Consider the following 17520-nt stretch of genomic DNA (forward strand, 5'->3'; position numbering starts at 1 on the left):
AGAAATTCACCCAATATATACAATGAAAAATGTTAATTTTTCTTACAAAAACTAGTATGAAGTTAATACTAACAGAGAGTAAGCAAAAGAAAAGGAGGAAGTGAAAGAAGTAGAGGGGAAAATAGGGACAGAAAGAAATGGAGAGAAAAGAAGAAAACACAGCTCCAACAATCAAATAACTGGAGAATAGTTTGTATTTTAACAGATAGTCTCCCCAGAGAACACTTTTTCATTGTGCATCTAATCGCTATGAGACTGTCAAGAAAAATCCTGTTCCCATTGCTCCTGCCTTGTAGAATCTCCAGAGGGAAAGAAAGTTACTTAAAACTCTCATTTGATGAGGGTCCTGCAAGTATTCCCAGTTGCAAGTGTTCTTGGATGGGCCTTCAGCTACTCCCACTGATCCTTATTCCTCTCTTCCATAAATCACTGTTCTTGCCTTTTATACATCAAGTAAATAGAAAGGAAAGAGATGTTTCTAATAAATTCATTGCTCACAGATGATAATTGAAAATAATATAACTTTTCCATCCACTGAGCTATTGTCAGGAGAACTATTTTAAAAATTATTCAACTTACTCTTTAGGAAGCTCTAAGTCTAAAGAGTCTGTTACTTTTAAAAACATTTTGCAGTGACATGAATGATATGTATTTTTGCATAAAACAAACCACAACCAAATTAACATTCATTATTTGATGAAATCCCCCCAATGTTTGATTTTGTACTCCACAAAATTTATTTCTTCTCTATACTTCCCATGTTTACAGTCTGGAAATAATAATGTTTTAGATGATTTTTATCCTGCTTTTAAACAAAGTTATCATAGTATTTGAAAATCAAATGTATACAATTTGATAATTTATAGAACAAAAGGCTTACTGCTAGGTTTTTAAGTATACTTAACGTTATGCCCATTAAAAATGTTGTACTTCCATAACTTTCAGAATTGCATCTGTGGTAAAAAGGGATGTGCATTTTTTAATGCAAAACCATCTATTTAAAACACAATATCAATTAAAATGATTTTTTAAAATTTGAACTCCTCCCAAAATGATTTATTACTTGTTTTGTTCACAGATATTTAGAGTTGAGTAATTATTAAATAACAGAATGGTTAAGAACATAAGCTTCAAGTTCAGAGAAACCCGCTTCAGTTTTGAAATAAACCATTTGGTAACTGTGAGACTTCCATTAAATTACTTAACTCTTCAACACCTCAGCTTCCTCACATGTGAGAGTTGAGAAGATTAAATGACAGAAGACATGTAAAGTCCTTAGCTCACACTGCAGGACATATTATGTGTTCAAAGATACTTGAAGGCACCATCACTATTATTTTAAATGTAAATTGCTGACACATATGATGGGCTATAGAGCTCCAAATTCACTTTTTACCAAAAGCGGCAGAGAGTTCTTGAACAATTAAGTACGAAGCATTTAAAGGAAATTGAATTTCAGAACCAATTTGAGTAATATTTTCCATATATATACAAATATATATATAAGGCCTGAAACTTTATTTCATGCTTTTGAACTATGATATGAAATCACATTCACTATAGAAACTAACTTCACATTTCCTCTCTCTACGAAGTCAGTTTAAATGATTTTTTGGTGAAACAAACAAAAAAAAACCTTTGGCGGAATAGGTGGAGAATATAACTTATACTACAAATATATGTGATACTGTTTTTCCCTCTCTCTCTTTTTAAAAATTGATAAATATGTAGGGATCTTGGCAGCCTAACATTTGAACAAAATTAAATCCAGAGAATGTTGAAGGTGTGAAAGCTTGCAATCCCTACTCCAGTGTAAAAAAAAAAATTAAGACTTTCTCTTAACCCACGTTTTTTGTCAGAATATTTTCTGGAACTAAGTAGTTATTTTAAGCATTCTACTTTATTGGCTAGGTCCTACAGTGAGTTATTGGGAAAACTGTTGTGTTTGACCAGTTTAGCTGACATTTTCATCATTTAATTCTACCAGTTTTTTCTCCCTAATGTAGGGGAGAGATCCATTCCTTATCATTTATTGCTCTCAGAACAAGAATACCCCCATCAATGATGTATGAATTATAATTTCAAATATATACACATAGTCTAATTTCTACCACATATTATATCATCACATCTGTATAAAGAGAGCAGTAGAACTAAGAAAATGTTATGACATTTTCCAAGCAAGCACTCACCAAAAAATTAAGTCCTTAAATTCTTTCTAGCCCTTTTCCCATGAAGTCTCTCTCCCTATGTCTCTCTCCTGTTCTCTCTTTCTGTCTCTGTCTCTGTTGATTTCCTTTTCTCTTTCTCTCTCTCTCTCTCACACACACACACACACACACACACACACACAAACTATAAGTGTGATAATGTGAAAAGCAAAAAGCAGGAAACTGTCTTGAATATGTTGATGCAAATGAGCTCATTCTATAAGGTATTCAAAGCCTCCATCCTGCCCATTGTGGTTCTAATTATGTCCCTGAGACTGATAATGAAGTACCAGTATGACACTACAGTTTCAGTATACAAGTGTCAAAAACATTTCAAAGTCGGATGCACTATAAGGCAAATTCATGTTTAGATAAAGAGAATGTAACAGTCTATCATGCAGAAATGCAATTAATTGCGCTGTTTGAGTAAAGAAGGTCAGACAGAGACAAGCTGTTTGCTTTTGTCAGCATTTTGAAGACACTGAAAATCCCACACCACCTAAATTAACCAAGGCCTATTCCCTTATAACATTACTAAATCCACACTATTTGTTACAGGATAATTTCCTATAACAAAACTGCCACCATTGATAACACTTTTTCTGTTTGTAAGGAAAATAATATTTTCAAAAACTACCAGAATGGGATGAACTATAAAATGTGGAGAGCCTTTCCAAAAATATAGAACTATTCTTTCATCATTTTGTAAAATTTTTCTTCCATAAATATTATTTTAATCCTGATCCTTCCCCCCAAATACTTTTAAATATATCATTTTAAAACCAATATATTTAAAACTCAAAAAATAAGTGATATAATGTTATTTCCTAGAGAATTATATTGGAAAAATGGACATGATTATCTGATTTTTCCAGAAGGTATTCTGCTGTTGAACAGTTCTGCTTAATGTGTGAATAAATCTGTGTATGTTTCACTTCTCAAACAGAAAATTCAAAAAAAATTTATTAGTTTCTAATAAAAGCAAAAATAGATAAAAGTTTGACCTGGAATTGTAGGAGACATATTTTACATATATGAGTGTGTATTTTATACATGTATTTGTTGATGGTATATATTTCATATACACAATATCTAAGTAATATAATACTAATCTTAATTATTATGTTATATTATCTTGTATTTACTGTTCTTACTCACCTCCTCCAAGAAATTGAGATCATCTCTGTGTCCCTAGCTAAACTAGCTGGTTAGTAGTAACTTTAAGATAAGGGTTAAAACAGAGTGATTAATATGACATTTCAAGTTCATTTAAAGATATATATTATATTCTAGACTTTACAATTGCCATTAACAAATCTCCTTATGTACATCAAGGAGAGAGGAGGAGGTTTGGCATTTTAATGTTTATTTTTCGGACATCCTTATCCCTATGATTAACAAATCTTAATATTTCTTGGAGACATGACCAAGACTTTACTTTTGAATATTACAAGTTGCCTATGCATGGCAAGAAGTTAAGCTCCTATCAGAGATGTAAAGGATATCAGCAAAAAGATGTGGAGAACAAAGATTTCTTTAAGAGATAAGGCATATAATGTCAAGATATACAAATAAAACCTACATGCAGCCTAAGGAATATTGAACACTTCTAGGCCACTGTTAGGATTGTGGATTCACTCTAAGTGAATACCTTTGGCTGACACTAAATGGGGAAGTACAAGAGACTTCTACAATGCTCTTGTGTTCTTGTGTCATTTAGTTTTTTTCTTTTGCAAATATTTAATATTGTGAAATATGTCACACATTATTTCATAGCTTAAGAACTACAAATATGGGGGAGGGGGAACCTATCAGAAGTTGCATACAAATGATTTCTATTGCACAATTTATAGTGGAAAACAAGAATTTGGAGATTAGATTTAATAACATGTTTCCTGCTCTCTTGAACTGAGTCATGTAAACCTTTGACAGTCATGGAATCAGGAGTTATGACTGACTTCATGAAGGGCATCAGACACTTGGAACTGTGCTTTCTCATAAATTATCTCAAAAGGGAAAATCCGCCCAACTATAGAGGGAACTCGTAACACATGTATTTTGTCAAACAGTGGAAAACATACTTGTCACAATATTGGATTATAAAGGTATGTAGAGTGAATTGTCAAATATTTCCTTTTCTTTTTGGCACCAACAGTACAAGATCTGACTTAAAATAGACACAAAACGCAAGATGGTAATATGAAGGAATTTGTAGAGGAAAAATTAAAACCTAAGAACAGATTTAATAGATTTATTAACCAGAATCCACAAGTGCAGTTTTTAAAATAAAATTGTCTAAAATCAGTGAACTTCCTTGCAAGTGGCTAAGTTTCCATTGATATATGCCCTACTTCAATGAACTATTTGGAACCACAACCTAACAAAATGAAGTTACAGTAAAAATATCATTATTTTACTGAGAAAAGTTTATGTAATACTTAATATTGTGGCACATGAATATATATGAATGTGTGTGTGTGTGTGTGTGTGTGTGTGTGTGTGTGTATATATATATATATGGATAATTAACTAGGAAATCATGAAATAAGGACATACAAGATCTCTGACAAAACCCACCAATCCACTTACTATTCTAAATCAGGGAAGAGACCCACAGTTGTAAAGAGGAAAACAAGAGTTAGTTGATAATTTGACGTGCCTCCAGGATAGACTCCATCTTAAGGACTAAGGAATGCATTTTCCATGCTTCCAGGAATGTTTGCTGCTTGTGGCTTGCAGTTACATCCCTTTCTGGGAATTATAGTCTATCACAAGGAGCTGCCTCCCCTAAGGTCATACCTAACATCCGGGGCCACTGTATAACCAGTGACTTATTAATGGGGAAATGCAATGACTCTGTCATCTCTTTTCAATTCAAGGCATCTCTAAAATACCATTTTAGCTTGAAAACACCTATTGAGGAAGTATCTACATAAATTACTGCGATTTCTTTATAGAAGTTTTGTCTCTCCTGTATCAATCATTTATTTATATCAATATGGACTTATATCCATTGTATAATTTGGGTTATAATCAAATATAATATTATTTATCTTGGTGCTCAAATTGCTGCAGCTCTGGATATTGGGAGCTCTAACAGTTGGCATCCTTTAAAGTTATCTTATTTTTTTGCATTTGAATATCCCCTTACTTTCTGGTGCAAGGCGTTCCAGGCTTATCTTGCATATTTGCTGCTCAGCCCTAGAATCAACCATTACCTCCAAGAAGCTCTGGTTCCTTTCATTGAAGAATTCCATCCTGGATGTTGGGTGTGCTTATTTCTAGATCCTCTCAGTGAGCAGGGGTGGGGAATACATGCATGTCTACTAACACATATGTATACACATCTATAACTATTAATGCAATTAGATGCATCTATATATGCTAAATATTGAGTTCATATTTATGCCTCTCACTCTAATCCAGTACCACGAGTCATACGAACGTCTCCTCTCCACTTACTTGTCTGTAACCTCCTCCTCCAACAGTAAGAGAACTGACTTTCACTATCCTCCATTCACTTACTTATTTTTAAAATTCCATTATGTATGTATAGCAATTTCAGAATTGTTAATTCATACCCTTGTGAGAAACAACTTTAGCAACTAATGTACAATGTTTATGTGTAGTTCTTTTGTCTTTAGTTTTACAGTTCCCTGTCAAAACATCTTTTTCCAAAGGTACTTAAGTCAGCAGTTTTAACAGAAGCTGTCCAGTGAGAATATGATGTACATTGTTAATTTGGTTAAATATTTTCGTCATTCTACATTCTATCCTGAGGTTCTCCTATCTCCTGTTTTTTATAAATTTACATATATTAAGTTTCACTATTTGTGTTGTAAATTTGTATGGGTTTTGACAAATGCATAGCATCATTTGTCTGTCACTGCAATAACGTACTGATTAGTTGCACTGCTCTCAAGTTCTTCCCTGTTCTCCTCTTCAAACACTACTGTTTCCCAAGACTGGTAACTGATCTGTTTTTCATTCCTATCCTTTTGCTTTCTTAATAATGATAAATGAATGGTGTTACTGTATGTATATAGCCTGTTAGATTTAGTTTCTTTCACTTACCAAGATGCATTAGATTCATTGATGTTGTTGAGTGGATTAACCATACATTTACTTTAATCACTGAATAATATTATTCCATTGAATGTATGTACTACAGTTGTTTTTATCTTTTTATACAATTTTTTTTTATTTTTATTTTTTATTTTTTTGTAGTACGTGGGCCTCTCACTGTTGTGGCCTCTCCCATTGCAGAGCATAGGCTCAGCGAGCCCGCTCCGCGGCATGTGGGATCTTCCCTGACCGGGGCACGAACCCGTGTCCCCTGCATCGGCAGGCAGACTCTCAACCACTGCGCCACCAGGGAAGCCCTTTTTATACAATTTTTAAAGGTTACTTTCCATTTGCAGTTATCACAAAATATTGGCTATAATCCCCACATTGTGCAACACATCCTTGAGCCTGTCTTATACCCAATAGTTTGTACCTTTTTTAAAATTCCTTTCACCTATTGAAAGGCATCTTGGGTGCTTGTATTTTTTTTTGATTATAAATAATAATAATCTCCGTAAGCTACAATAAATATTAATTCACAGATTTTTACGTGGTCATAAAATTTCAAATCAGTTAGATAAATACTTAGTTGTGTGAATCCTGGATCATACGGTGTGTCTATGTTTAACTTGGTAAGAAACTGCCAAACTGACTTCCAAAGTGGCTGTACCAATTTTAATTATCACCTACAATGAATGAGAGTTCCTGTTGCTCTACATAATAACCAACATTTGTTATTTTCAGTGTTTAGGGTTTTAGCCATTATAATAGGTGGGTAGCAGTAATTTCTTGATGTTTTTAATTAACACCTCCCTAAGGAAAATTATATTGAGAAACTTTTTGTGTCCCTTTTCCATATTGAATCTTAAATGTCTTTTTTTATCTGTTCAGACTTTTTTGTTCTGTTTTTTTCTTTGGGCAGATTTTTAGAAATATCTACTTCTAAACTTTGGTATTATTGTTTGTTTTTAATTCTTTGTATTTTAGGGCAAAAAAAGGAAAAAGGGTTTGAAGAGTAGAGATAGAACAAAAGGATAAATACTACATTCTACTTTTAAAAATAAGTGTCTTAATACCTCAAATGAATGAACTCTTCCAAAATGCCCTAATATTTTATAGTAGTATTTCATAAAATGTATATCTAAAAATATACACTTATTATTTGTCAAATATTACCTATCTTTATAATGCCAATGATACAAAATTACCATATTCTAGTAGACAGTAGAAGGCAAAAGCAGACTTAAAATTCTGCAATTTTTCTTTCATATTTTTACATTTGTCTCATTTCTCTTTTCACCTGAAAACTTTCTGTTATTGGTATTCTCCTTCTTTCAGTTTTTCTACATTTATCATGCATCTACAGTACAATAGCAATTACTCTTTCTCTCAGTGCTAAGACAAATGATTTTTTATTTATTACAATCCTAGATTAGTCTTTTTCATTTCTTTCTGTATTTCTCAGATGTTCTACTAACTATCCCAACTCCTTTCTTCAATCTGCTCACCACTTACATTTTAGATAAATATTGTAGTATAAAAGCACATAATATGAAATCTACCCTTTAATAAAATTTGAAGTGTATAGTAAGCATAGTACCGTTAACTATAAACTCAATATTGTACAGTACATTTCTAGAAATTTCTATTCTTTCGTGCCTGAAACTTTATACTCAGTTGAACAAATGCTTCCATTTCTCTTCCCCCTAGCTGTTTGAAATCAACATTCTATTTTATTCTTCAATGAGTTTGATTACAGATAACTCCTAGAAGTAGAATCATGAATACTTGCCTGTTCTTCTGTGACTGGCTTATTGCACTTGGCAGAATGTCCTTAAGATTCATCCATGTTGTAGCATATAACAAAATGTTCTTCCTTTTTATTACTGAATAATATTCCATCATATGTATATTCCACATTTTATTTATCTGATCATCTGTTGATGGACATCTGGGTTGTTTTCACTTCTTAGTTATTGTGAATAATTGTGCAATGAACATGGAAGTACAAATATATCTTCAAATTGTGATTTTAACTCTTTTGGATAATTACCCAGATGTGAGATTACTAGATCACATGATAGTTCCATTGCTAATTTTTGGAGGCTGTTTTCCGTAGGGGCTGAATCATTTTACATTCCCCATAACAAAGTATAAGATTTCCAATTTCTCCACGCAATCACCAATATTAGTTATTTTCTGTTTTTTTGACAAATGGCAATCCTAACAGGTGTAAGGTGTTCACTGTGCTTTGGATTTGCATTTTCCTAATGATTAATGAAGCTGTGCATCTTTTCATATACCTATTAGACATCTGTGTGTCTTCTTGGAGGAAAGGCTGATCCAAGCCCTTTGCCCATTTTTTTAAAATAGACCTTTATTGGAGTATAATTGCTTCACAATACTGTGTTCGTTTCTGTTGCACAACAAAGCAAATCAGCCACATGCATACACATGTCCCTATATGCCCTCCATCTTAAGCCTCCCTCCCACCCTCTCCATCCCACACCTCTAGGTCATCTTTTACCCATTTTTAATCTGGATATTTGTTTATTTTGCTATTGAGTTATATTAGTGACTAATATATCTTGAATATTAACCTATTATCATGAGTAAGGTTTGAAAATATTTTCTCCCATTTCATAGGTTGCCTTTTCATTCTGTTGATATTTCCTTTGCTGTGCAGAATTTTTTAATTTGATATATTCTCAATTGTTTGTTTTTGCTTTTGTTGCCTATATTTTTGGTGTCAAATCCAAGAAATTACTGCGATCACCAGTGTCATGAAGCTTTTCCTCTATGTTTTCTTCCAGGAATTTTACAATTTCACATCTTAGTTAAAGTCTTTATTTTGACTTGATAATTGTGTCTGGTGGATATCCAGTTTTCCCAAAGTCATTTGTCGAAAAGATTATCTTTTCCCCATTATGTACTTCCTATTGTGGCAATCATGTCAAAAATCAGTTGACCATATATGTGTGAGTTTAGTTCTGGCTCTCTATTTTGTTTCATTGGTCTACATGTCTATCATTTTGCCAGTATCATACTACTTTAATTACTGTAGTTTTGTAATATGTTTTAAAAGCAGGAAATGTGAGCTCTGTAGCTTTGTTCTTCTTCCTCAAGATTGTTTTGATTTTGAGGGATCATTTTTTAGTTCCATATGAGAATAGATGTCTGTGATTAATTTTTATTTTTCTGTGAAAAATGCAAATAAAATCATGATAGAAATTGCATTGAATCTATAGATTGTTTTGAGTAGTATGGACAGTTTAAAAACTTTACCAATCCGTGAACACAAGATATCTTTTCATTTATCAGTGTGTTCTTTGATTTCTTTCAGCAATGTTTTGTGGTTTTCAATGTACAAGCTTTTTGACTCCTTGGTTAAGTTTATTACTAAATATTTTGTTCATTTTGATATTATTGTAGGTGGGGTAATTTGTTGGTAGTGTATAAATATGCCAATGATTTCTGTATGCAAATTTTGTATCCTACAACTTTACTGAATAAGTTTAATCGTTCTTATAGTTGCTTTTTTGTGGACTCAGTGCTTTTCTACATATTAGTTTATGTCATCTGTGAACAGAGATCATTTTATTCTTTCTTTCTGATTCGAATACCTTTTATTTCTGTTCTTATCATAATTGCTCTGGCTAGGACTTTCAGTGCTATTACATTTAATAAAAGTAGTGACAGGTGTTTATAATATCTTGCTCCATTAGTGTCTGTCTGCTGTACCGTAGTGCTCTGTAGCAGCAGCACACCGCCTAGCTCTTTTTTTTGTTCTCAGTGGCACTCAAGCACCTACAGTATGCTGTGTCCCGTCCACATTCTGAAATAGATGATACAGAAACAAGCCCCTCAGGGAGCATCCCAAAACGTCAGAATATTTACTGCCCAGTCTTTTATTTCCAACACCAAGGTTAAGTTGGGAGGTGGAAGTTTCCCCCTGATCACATGGAATTGTGTTGAAAGGAGGGATTATGGTAACAAGTTACCATGCATTTTCCTACTAGCTTCAATGAAGCTGGCTTTGAACTTGCCTGAGGCAGAGGAGCCTCTTAATTTGTTTCTGAATTTCTCACAAAGAGAACTGGTCTGTGTATTGTTCTTGAGTGGATATCTCCATGGGAGGAAGGAGGGTCTGAAGACTCCTATTTGCTATCTTGCCAATGTCCCAGATTAATAGTTTAAAGAAAAATTTTTACCATGTCTTCATGTCTTTCTTGATAGACTGTAAATTATTCTCTAATTCTTAGTTATAAAACCCAATACATTTTATAAGTTAATTATACAATTTAATTCTTCAATGTAACATTTAAATTTTAACATTAATTTATTGGTAATCTGGCATTCCAATTTTTTTCCATAGCCTCCATCCTACATAATTGTTCAGATAAAATCCTCATGCTGCCCTTCAAAAATGATAAATCAAACATTATTAAGCAAACAGGTTCTGCTAAAAGTTTCCCTAAACATGCTTATTCTAATCTCCACAGTTTTGTCCTTTTTTCCACTTTTCTATAAATCCTTTCATTCATTGATCCATCACATTCTTTTGTTTTCCATGTGAACTCAATTTTGTCATTGCAATATTTTGATCAATGTACAAAATCACAATAATTCCTCCTCAGCTAATCATTTCTAGTATACAATGTGCCTGAGTGATTTTCAAATTGTTTCAGTCATTAACTCTGAATAACTTTTGAAAATGTATGCTTCTCCATCACACAATTTCGTGATGATAGTTAAAAAGAAAAAAGTCAAATAAAATTATCATAAATTTAAATTTTTTTGTATTTTTAAATAAAATATAGTACTGATATTTTTTTAATTGGAATATAGTTGCTTTACAATGTTGTGCTAATTTCTGCTGTACAATCAAGTGATTCAGCTCTATGTATACATGTATCTCCTCCCTCTTGTTGTTACTCAGTAGCTGAAGGCCATTGCTATTATTATGTTAAATTATTTTTAATAATGAAAATGCATGTAGAGCCACAGAGAAAGATACACAATAGGTGCTTGCTCAATCATTTAAACTTTTTTTTTTTTTTTTTTGACACTGGGGAATAGTTTATTGTCTCTACCACAGGCAAACTGGCTATTTAGGATGAAAAGATCAATTTAGATCCTCATTTTATACCATGCATCAAAATAAATTCAGATGAATTAAATGGTTAAATATTTAGTTGGAAAACAATATATAGGAATATTTTTCTGATTTCTACATAGGAATTTTTTTTTCTAAAGCATGAAAAGCAGAGGAAAATTATAAAGAGAAAAATTGATCTGACCAATTACAAACTATTCAGTGTACAAATTGTTAAGCTTAAAACAAAATTGACCAACAGGAGAAAATATTTGTCAAAATAAGGGCAAGAACAGGTAAATAATTCACATAAATATACTAAGCACCCATTTGAAATAAGAAAAATTTTAATATAGCAATGGAAAAAAAGACCAGTAGACAAAAAAAGAAATGCAAATTAAAACAAGGAGATGTCTTTTGGCCTTACCAAGTGTGACAGACAGAGTAACACGTCCATCCCCCAAAGATGTCCATGTTCTAATATCCAGAACCTGTGAATATGTTCTATTACACGGCAAAGGAGAACTACGATTGTAGGTGGAATTAAGTTTGCTAATCACCTGACCCTAAAATAGGGAGATTATCCTGGGTTATCCAGGTGGGCTCAATGTAATCACAAAAGTCCTTACTTTTTTTCTCTACTTCTGTTTCTCAATTTCTGCTCTGCAAACCAGTTCATCTTTACCATTTTCTAGGTTCCACATATATGCATTAATATATGATATTTGTTTTTCTCTTTCTGACTTACTTCAATCTGTATGACAGTGTCTAGATGCATCCAGGTCTCTACATTTTACCCAATTTCATTCTTTTTATGGCTGGGTAATATTCCATTGTATATTTGTACCACATATTCTTTATCCATTCATCTGTTGATGGGCATTTAAGTTGCTTCCATGACCTGGATATTGTAAATAGTGTTGCAATAAACATTGGGCTGCATGTGTCTTTTTGAATTATGGTTTTCTCTGGGTATATGCCCAGTAGTGGGATTGCTGAATCATATGGTAATTCTATTTGTAGCTTTTTAAGGAACCTCCATACTGTTCTCCATAGTGGCTGTATCAATTTTCATTCCCGCCAACAGTGCAAGAGGGTTCTCTTTTCTCCACACCCTCTCCAGCATTTGTTCTTTGTAGATTTTCTGATGATACCAATTCTAACCACTGTGAGGTGATACCTCACTGTAGTTTGACTTGCATTTCTCTAACAATTAGTGATGTTGAGCAGCTTTTCATGTGCCTCTTGGCCATCTGTATGTCTTCTTTGGAGAAATGTCTATTTAGGCCTTCTGCCCATATTTGGATTGGGTTGTTTTTTTAATATTGAGCTTCATGAGCTGTTTATATATTTTGGAGATTAATCGTTTGTCTGTTGATTCATTTGCAAGTATTTTTTCCCATTCTGAGGGTTGTCTTTTCATCTTGTTTATGGTTTCTTTTGCTGTGCAAAAGCTTTTAAGTTTCATTAGGTCCCATTTCTTTATTTTTGTTTTTATTTCGATTACTCTAGGATATGGATCAAAAAAGATCCTGCTATGATTTATGTCAAATAGTGTTCTTCCTTTGTTTTCCTCTAAGAGTTTTATAGTGTATGGTCTTATATTTAGGTCTCTAAACTTTTTTTTTTTTTTTTTTTTTTTTTTGCAGTACACGAGCCTCTCACTGTTGTGGTCTCTCCCGTTGCAGAGCACAGGCTCTGGACACACAGACTCAGCGGCCATGGCTCACGGGTGCAACCGCTCCATGGCACGTGGGATCTTTCCGGACCGAAGCACAAACCCGTGTCCCCTGCATCGGCAGGTGGACTCTCAACCACTGTGCCACCAGGGAAACCCTCTCTAATTCATTTTGAGTTTATTTTTGTGTATGGTGTTAGGGAGTGTTCTAATTTCATTCTTTTACATGTAGCTGTCCAGTTTTCCCAACACCACTTACTGAAGAGACTGTCTTTTCTCCATTGTATATCCTTGTCTCCTTTGTCATAGATTAGTTGACCATAGGTGTGTGGGTTTATCTTTGAGCTTTCTATCCTCTTCCATTGGCCTATATTTATGTTTTTGTGCCAGTACTGTATTGTCTTGATTACTGTAGCTTTATACTATAGTCTGAAGTTAGGGAGTCTCATTCCTCCAGCTCCATTTTTTTCCCCTCAAGACTGCCTTGGCTATTCGGGGTCTTTTCTGTCTCCATACAAAATTTTAAGATTTGTTTCAAATCTTAAATCTTTTTCAAATTCTTTTCTCTCTCTTTTTTTTTTTTTTTTTTTACATTATATTGAGCAGAATTCCCTGTGCTATACAGTAGATCCTTGTTGGTTATCCATTTTAAATATAGCAGTGTGTACATGTCAATCCCAAACTCCCTAACTATCCCTTCCTCTCATCCTTCTCCCCTGGTAACCATAAGTTTGTTCTCTAAATCTGTGAATGTGTTACTGTTTTGTAAATAATTTCATTTTTTAATTTTTTTAAAGATTCTGCATATAAGTGATACCATACAATACTCGTTATTCTCTGTCTGACTTATTTCACTCAGCATGACAATCTCTATGTCCATCTACTTTGCTGCAAATAGCATTATTTCATTCTTTTTAATGGCTGAGTAATATTCCATTGTATATATGTACCACATCTTCTTTATCCATTCGTCACCGGAAATTTAGGTTGTTTCCATGTCTTGGTTATTGTAAATACTACTGCAATAAACATTGGGGTGCACATATCCTTTCTGCCCATGATTTTCTCCAGACACATTCCCAGGAGTGGGATTGCTTGATTTTATGGTAGGTCTATTTTTAGTTTTATGAGGAAACTCCATACTGTTCTCCAAAGTGGCTGTACCAATTTACAATCCCAGCAAGAGTGTAGGAGAGTTTCCTTCTCTCTACACCCTCTCTAGCATTTATTATTAGTGGAATTTTTTTTTTTTTTTTTTTTTTTTTTGTGGTACGTGGTCCTCTCACTGTTGTGGCATCTCCCTTTGTGGAGCACAAGCTCCAGACGCACAGGCTCAGCGGCCGTAGCTCATGGGCCCAGCCGCTCCACAGCATGTGGGATCTTCCCGGACTGGGGCATGAACTCATGTCCCCTGCATCGGCAGGTGGACTCTCAACCACTGCACCACCAGGGACGCCCATTAGTGGATTTTTTGATGATAGCCATTCTGACTGGTGTGAGATGATATCTCATAGTAGTCTTGATTTGCATTTCTCTAATAATTGGTGATGTTGAACATATTATCATATGCCTTTTGGCTATCTGTATGTCTTCTTTGGAGAAATGTCTATTTAGGTTTTCTGCTCATTTTTTTGATTGGGTTGTTTGTTTTTATGATATGAAGCCACATGAGCTGTTTGCAAATTTTGGAGACTAATCCCTTGTCAGTCGTAACGTTTGCAAATATTTTCTCCCATTCTGTGGGTTATCTTTTAATTTTGTTTATGGTTTTCTATGCTGTGGAAAAGCTTTTGAGTTTAATTAGGTCCCTTTTGTTTATTTCTGTTTTTATTTCCATTATTCTGGGAGACAGATCCAAGACTATATTTCTGTCATTTATGTCAGAGAGTGTTCTGCCTATGTTTTCATCTAAGAGTTTTATAGTGTCCAGTCACACTTCTAGGTCTTTAATCTTTTTTTTTTTTTTTTTTTGTGGTACGCGGGCTTCTCACTGTTGTGGCCTCTCCCGTTGCAGAACACAGGCTCCAGACGTGCAGGCTCAGTGGCCATGGTTCATGGGCCCAGCCGCTCTGTGGCATGTGAGATCTTCCCGGACCGGGGCACAAACCCATGTCCCCTGCGTCAGCAGGTGGACTCTCAACCACTGCACCACCAGGGAGGCCCTCTTTAATCATTTTTCAATTTAGTTTTGTGTGCAGTGTTAAAAAGTATTCTAATTTCATTTTTTTCCATGTAGTTGTCCACTTTTCCCAGCACCATTTATTGAAGAGACTGTTTTTTCTTCATTGTATAGTCTTGCCTCCTTTGCTGTAGATTAATTGTCCGTAAGTGCATGGGTTTATTTCTGGGCTTTCTATCCTGTTCCATTGATCTATATTTCTATTTTTGTGTGAGTACAGTACTTTTTTGATGACGATTGTTTTGTCATATAGTCTGAAGTTAGGGAGCCTGATTCCTCCAGCTCAGTTTCTCTCTCTCAAGACCTTTGGCTATTCAAAGTCCTTTATGTCACCAAACAAATTTTAAGATTTTTTGTTCTAGTTCTGTGAAATATGCCATTGGTAATTTTATAAGGATTGCATTGAATCTGTAGATTGCTTTGGGTAGTAGAGTCATTTTCCTGACATTCATTCTTCCAATCCAAGAACATGGCATACTTTTCCTTATTTTTGTGTCATCCTCGATTTCTTTCATCAATGTCTTATAGTTCTTGGAGTATAGTGTTTTGTCTCCTTAGGTAGGTTTATTCCTAAGTTTTTATTTTTATTTTATTTTTTTGATGTGATGGTAAATGGGATTGTTTCCTTAATTTCTCTTTCTGATCTTTCATTGTTAGAGTATAGAAATGCAACAGATTTCTGTGAATTAATTTTGTATCTTGCAACTTTACTGAATTCACTGATTAGTTCTAGTAGCTTTCTAGTGGCATCTTTAGGATTTTCTGTGTATAGTATCATGTCATCTGAAAACAGTTTTACTTCTTTTTTTCCAATTTGTATTCCTTTTATTTCTTTTTCTTCTGTGATTGCCAAGGTGAGTACTTCCAAAACTATGTTGAGTAATAGTGGGGAGAGTGGACATCCTTGTCTTTTTCCTGATCTTAGAGGAAATGTTTCCAGTTTTTCACCATTGAGAATGATGTTTGTTGTGGATTTGTCATATATGGCCTTTATTATGTTGGTAGGTTCCCTCTATCCGCACTTTCTGGAGAGTTTTTATCATAAATATGTGCTGAATTTTGTTGAAAGATTTTCCTGCATCTATTGAGATGATCATATGGTTTTTATTCTTCAATTTGTTAGTATGGTGTATCACACTGATTGGTTTGCATATATTGAAGAATCCTTGAATCCCTGGGATAAATCACACTTGATCATGGTGTATCATCCTCTTAATGTGCTGTTGGATTCTGTTCATTAGTATTTTGTTGATAATTTTTGCTTCTACATTCCTCAGTAATATTGGGCTGTAATTTTCTTTTTCTGTGGTGTCTTTGTCTGGTTTTGGTATCAGACTGGTGGTGGCCCCGTAAAATGAGTTTAGGAGTATTCCTTCCTCTGCAATTTTTTGGAACAGTTTCAGAAGAATAGGTGTTAACTTTTTCTCTAAATATTTAATAGAATTTGTCTGTGAAGCCATCTGGTCTTAGACTTCAGTTTGTTGGGGGTTTTAATTTTTTAATTTTATTTTTTTTAATTTTTAAAATATTAATTAATTGATTGTTGGCTGTGTTGGGTCTCTGTTGCTGTGTGCAGGTTTTCTCTAGTTACGGCGAGCAGGGGCTACTCTTCATTGGGGTATGCGGGCTTCTTATTGTGGTGGCTTCTCTTCTTGTGGAACACAGGCTGTAGGTACATGGGCTTCAGTAGTTTTGCCATGTGGGCTCAGTAGTTGTGGCTCATGGGCTCTAGAGTGCAGGCTCAGTAGTTGTGGTGCACAGGCTTAGTTGCGCTGTGGCATGTGAGATCTTCCCAGACCAGGGCTCGAACCTGTGTACCCTGCATTGGCAGGAGGATTCTTAACCACTGCTCCACCAGGGAAGCCCCTGTTGGGGGGTTTTAAATCACAGTTTCCATTTCATTATATGTGATTGGTCTGTTAATATTTTCTATTTCTTCCTGGTTCAGTCTTGGGTGTTTGTACCTTACTAAGAATTTGTCATTTCTTCCAAGTTGTCCATGTTGTTGGCATACAGTTTGTTGTAGTAGTCTCTTATGATCCTTTATATTTCTGTAGTGTCAGTTGTAACCTCCCCTCTTCCATTTCTAATTTTATTGATTTGAGCCCTCTCTCTTTTTTTCTTGATGAGTCTGGCTAAAGGTTTGTTAATTTTGTTTGTCTTTTCAAATAACCAGCTGTTAGCTTCACTGATTTTTTCTACTGGTTTCTTCATCTCTATTTCATTTATTTCTGCTTTGAAATTTATGATTTCTTTCCTGTACTAACTTTAGGTTTTGTTTTTTCTTGTTTCT

This window comes from Phocoena sinus, chromosome 18 (assembly GCF_008692025.1).
Source record: "Phocoena sinus isolate mPhoSin1 chromosome 18, mPhoSin1.pri, whole genome shotgun sequence".
NCBI lineage: Eukaryota > Metazoa > Chordata > Mammalia > Artiodactyla > Phocoenidae > Phocoena > Phocoena sinus.